Source organism: Sarcophilus harrisii, chromosome 6, assembly GCF_902635505.1.
Source record: "Sarcophilus harrisii chromosome 6, mSarHar1.11, whole genome shotgun sequence".
NCBI lineage: Eukaryota > Metazoa > Chordata > Mammalia > Dasyuromorphia > Dasyuridae > Sarcophilus > Sarcophilus harrisii.
In genome coordinates this window covers 118,177,150-118,183,149 of record NC_045431.1, presented here as the reverse complement: position 1 = coordinate 118,183,149, position 6,000 = coordinate 118,177,150, and positions in this window count along the sequence as shown.

The window sequence follows — 6,000 nt, the reverse complement described above, 5'->3', positions numbered from 1 at the left end:
ACACACATAAATAAATAAATTAACAATGAATAAATAATTTAATCCCGGCTACACAATGCCACCTTGCAGACTTGGACCTCTGCTGCTTGCTCCCAGTGAATTTGACCATTTCTAATGCTTTTTGATAAAGTCCTCAGACACTTGCTGATGGTCAGGCTAATTTGCTTATTGTTTTCGCTTGATTAGCTCTGTATGACCTCAAGTCACCCTTAAAACCCACATCTCTCATGAAAGTCCCGAAAAGGCTGTCTTTTTTCCCCCTTTTCCTTTCTTTATTCTTTTTCTTCTTCTTTTTTAGACAAAAAGATGGAAAGAGCCTGCCATTTCTTTGGACAAAGGCCTCATTTTTTTTTTTTTTAAACTCACTAGTCTCCTGAAACTGCCCTTCCGTTCACCCAAGCACAAAAATATCTCCTTGGGGGGAGGGGGAGACAGAATTTTTTTTTGGCTCCTTTATCTAACTCACGTAGGGGTCTGCTGTGTCAAGTCTTCCAGGTCCTGGAGGAGTTAGACTACTCTCCCCTTTCACCCCTGCATTTTGTCAGTTTATGAGATCACCAGGACTAGACATCTGCCCTCCCTCTGTTCGAGATCTTTTAAAGAAAGTCCACCAGGAAAAGAGGCTTTTCTCTGGCTGAATGATGGGGAGGAACTGTCTTAGAGGTAGCCCAGTCATCCTTAGCTTGAAAAACAGCATAAACATTCTGGGTAATTTAGATGGTGAATTCAGTAGGGACAAGTCTTTCTTCTCTAGACCTCAGTTGCTGCTGTTCTATAAAATGAGGGCATGGATTAAATAAAGTCCTTGTCAATTCTAATGTTCTATTTTATTGGTGTCATTCTGAAGTTTCAGATTATTCATTACCTCTTAACCATCCCCACGGTTTTCTGAGTCCAGTGGCAAGAGACAGGTCAGGACAACAAGTAATGGCTCCAGATGCAGTAGGAGAATTTAACCTTTTAAGCTATGGTCTTCCTCAGTTTGTCTGAGGCAATAGCCATTTATTGATTTAAGGCCAGGCAAGAAATGAGACAAAAGATGACTTAGTTTGCCTACTCAAAAAAAAAAAAAATCAAACCGGGATGAGAAGCTTTCTGGTCAGGGCAGAAAAAATTGCTATTTATGATCCACCCTGAGTCATCAAAACCTAATGACCAAGTGAGGCTTGGGCTGGCACATATTACTGACCAATCAGTGAGAACCAGAGTGTTTTGAGTTTAAGATATGGCCAAAGAGCTCCATTTGAATCCCAATAGGCTTTATCAAAGCACAGTTTTTCAGAGTTCTATTTTAATAAATCATAAATGAAATCACATGGGGGGAAAAAAGTTAATTGCCCCAGGTTTTTTAAATTATAGAATAAATAAGTAGGGAAGAGAAAAATGTAACCCCAAACCCTAAACTATCTGATGGGTTTCAGAGATCAAAATTTATATATTTATATATGAATATAATAACAGTATTATGTATAATATATAAATATAATAATTATATTTAAATATATATTTATATAATATATTGAATTCATTATATAAAATAAATATATATTAATAAAATATAAATATAATATATTTATATTAAATTTCTATTTAAAAGAAGGGAGGAAGGGAGGGAGGGAAGGAAAGAAGGGAGGGAGGAAAAGAGGGAGGAAAAAAGGAAAGAAAATAGAGAGAGGGATGGAAGAAGGGAGGGAAGGAGGGAGGACTAATGTCCAACTGAACTAGTCAGTTGGGTCTCCAGTGGGGTGACTTTCTACCTCCCACTAACCCGAGCATTACAAACCTAAGCCACAACAGCTGGACTGCCTATTTCTCTTTCCCTAGACGTAGTCCAGAGTAGATTTTGGCCAATTTCTCTTCGCCTGAACCCTTTATTTTTTCCTTTAGCAGCTGAGAAGTCAACTAAATTTCATCTGCAGCTACCAGGCTGATATCCCTACAAATATATTTGGCAATCTTTGCTAATCTGAGAATGACTCACCTCCATAGCTTCCATACCCATGGCTCAAATTTATAGCAGCCACTAAGCAAACTACCTCTTTTTATATCTCAGACTTCTTACTGCTCAATTCCATAGCTTAGGTCTCTAGGTCACGCTTCCCCACATCTCCAGACTCCCTCCCTCCCCAACATCACCTTTAGTGAGGAGATCATTGTTCTCACTCCTAATCCCACATTAAATCCTGAGTCCTCTACAACTATAATTCCCAAACCCTGGCTGTAGGGTGAAAAAAAGCTACAGCTGCTACCTATATCCCTCCTCTCCCTTTTTCTAGATAGCCCCCATTTCATCCCCATACAACTGAATCCTCATCCAGCTTTCACTCAAGACAGCTTTGCCAGATCCACTGAGTAATGCTTTTTTTTTTAAAATTCAATACAACAAATAAATTCTATGTCATATATCTACAAGTATATATGTATATATGTGTGCGTATATACACACACATACACACAAGGATAAAACATGCAATACAAGTTGAAACATCTCTGGAAGGAAACTTAGACATTTCAAAAAGACAAAATGAATTAAACTATAAAAATGTTAAAAGAAGACAATCAGAAAAAAAGAAGAAAAATCTTACATATGAATTAGTGATACCTATATATTGAGAGCCAGGCTCTCTCCTGAGCTTCAGTAATGAATCACTAATTGCTGAAGTTTTCAAATTGGATATCCTAGAGACATCTTAAATCTAACATGTCAAAATTGAGTTAATTATTTTTATTCCCGAACTTTTCCTTCCAAACTTCCCTATTCCTCTTCAAATTTCCAATAGAGATAGGGATTGTATCATTCTTGTATTAGTACTTCATCCAACACAGTGTATGGCACATAGTGAGTACATGATAAATATTTGTCAATTGATTCATGGATTGTTATCCAAAATCTATCTTCATTTTTGGTCTTCAAGCAAAAGTTTGGGGGCCACTTACTAGATAAGTTGTAGGAGGGAGTTTTGTTCTAGTGTGGTTTGGATTAGGTGGCTTCTGAGGTTCTTTCCAGTTTAAGACTTTGTGAAATAAGGAAAAATTAATGAAAGTACAAAATAAGATAGGGTATAAAGCTTTGACAAAACTGCAGAAAGTAGAATAAATGAAGTGGCACAAAGATCAATAGATAATGAAGATAGAATTGAAGAATACTCCAAAATGGGAAAAAAGCAACTAATAGATATGCAAGGTGAAGTAACAAATTTGGAAGACAAAGCAAGAAGAGAGAACTTTAAAATATTTGGAATTTTAGAAAATACTGAAAAGACATGAAAATGGACACCATATCTGAGGACCTAATGAGAGAAAGGCTTCAAAGGTGGGCAAGAACAGACAATATTCAACAAATTGAGAGAATTCTCAGGACCAAAGAATATATAAATGATATATAATGACTTGGTTGATTGATTTCAGAACTATAAAGGCCGAGAAAATTATTCTAAACATTGAGAAAGAAAAAAATAAATGACCTACTAAAATACTATTTAAAACTCTATTAATTTTTTTCTTAATGAAGGGTTACAAAGATATAAAAAAGTCTTAAAAGTATAGGAATAGATGCCAAAATTGTATGCTCTAAAAATGACCATATTATTTGAAAGCAAAATATAACCTTTCAAAGAATTCATCAGCAAAAAACTGCAACAAAAGGTTTTAACAAGTAATAAAAAAGAAATTCCAGATTAACTGAATAAATTTTAAACAAAATAATAGTATTCAAAATGGACAAAAAACAACCACAAAATCCTTTTATTATTTATAGTTAAGATTCTTAATTATAATGTTTATCACAAAAATAATGGAAGTAGCATTGAAATTTAAATTTTATATTAGACAAAAGAGAGAAATACAATTATGTTTTAAAATAGAAAGGTCCTTAAAGTTGATACAAAGTAATAAGACCAAAAAAAAGAAGAGAAAAAAGCTAGTAATTCTGATAGCAATTTTGCTATTTATAACAAAAAAGAGTCAAACTTCAAGGAATCATAAGAATGAATAATTTAAAAGACAAATTTAATGTGGTTCATTAATTAGTTTTATCAACATAAATAACTGCAAGAAAATCAAAATTTATTTTAATTCTTCCAGATATCAAAACAATAAGAAGACAATGTCCTAAGACAAATTAAAGTTAAAATTTATAGCTATAATTTTGAATGGTCTGGATTCCTCCCCTTTAAAAGAAAAAAAAAACTTACAGAATAAATGAAGAATTAAAGCTCATCATATATTTATGGATGACATTTAATGCAAAGATGTTTATCTATATATACTTGTATATTTTAAATTAATGTTAATCTAAAATAGAAAACCTCTGATATTCATCTCAGTCCTAAATCTATTATCCTATAATATTGTGCAAAAATATGCTTCAAAAGGCAAGAATGGATGCAAATACATCAGACAAAATGAATTAAAATTAGAAAGTATTAAAATATGTAGTTATTGTCATTGTACATGAGAAAAGCTTAATAACAGATATGTTAAAATTTATAATTGGTAACTTGATAGTTAAATTTACAAAGAAAGGTAAACTAAAAAAAAACAGGAAGAATGAGAAAAAATAAAACAAAACAAAGTTAATTATAAAGAAGTCACAGATCTGAAATGCTTGTTTAAAAAGTTGAACATAACTTATGGAGATAACTAAATGGGAGAAGTAGTGAATATACACATTCATTTCCTTTAGAAGAACTGCATATAAAACTTTGGACACAGAACAATGCTAGATAAATTTTAAAAGGCAAAAATCATATATGCTATATTTTTCAAAGCACAATGCAATATAATTTGAAGTAACAGGAATAAAAGATATAAAGTTAAGCAAAACTAAAATAATGAGATAAATAATTGGGTTAAGGAAGAAATCATTAAACTAAGGCTATGTAGAAGACTATAGAATTATAAATGTTACATTGAAAAAAATCTGTGGAATATAGTCTGAGAAGAACACAATATAACTTTATATTAAAGAGAAGGAATGAATTAATTCTGTATTATGAGACTTGATAATCATTCTCTTTGAAGTTAGAAGATATTGAAATACAGGTCAAGTAAGTTTTAGAATCCCAAGGTACAGTTCAAGGAGGCATAGAAAACAACAAGCCCTAAATTCAATTAAAAGTAAACCAGCTTCTCTGAGGGGAAATCCTCATTATAAGAAGGGAACCCTTACAGTTGGAGATTATGGAAACAGTTGAAGTCATTTTGGGCTCAGTGGAAGGGGGAACTGGTAAAATCTGGTGGCTAATTAATAGGGTTCTTACCTGAGTCAAAAGGGAGGAGACATTGGAGAGAGAGAGTGAGGAGCTTGGATTTAGAGACTGGTGTTGATTGGTTAGTTAATATTCAGACTCCCAGCTGGAAGAAAAAAAAAGGATTTTCTACCATTAGTGCTGGGGATTTGAACTGTGCCAAGTGAGGGCAGAAAGGCTACTAAAGTGCTTACAGAAACTGAGATGCTCTAGTTCAACATTCTCATCTAAAAAAGGAGGAAACTATCACCACTCACTTAGGAGAAGTCACTTGCCCAAAGTTACATAGCTACTGAGTAGCAGAGGTTGGAACCAAGATTTTTAAAACCTAAGTCTCAGGGCTCCTTCTGCTATGTTATGCTCCTTCTGCTATGTTATATCAAATCATCCTCATCCTCGTCTTTTAAGAACAAAATAATAGTTCAAATAGTAGGGGTGGAAAGAGAAAATAAAAGAATGGTTGAATAAAAAACCCCCCACAAGAACTGGTTTTTTAAAGACTAGTAAAACTGCCAAACAATTTAAAAAGGAAGACACAAATCTTAAAAATTATAAATAAAAAGGAGTAATCACAGCAATCACAAATGAAATGAAAAAATACTATCAAGAAATACTACACACAGGTCTACATAAGACATAATATAATCTCACAAAACTGCAGAAAATGAAAAAAAAAATTCCAGAAATCTTGACTTGGACATCTCGGTATCTGAATTATATGAAGAAATAGAAATGTCATTAAATAATCCAT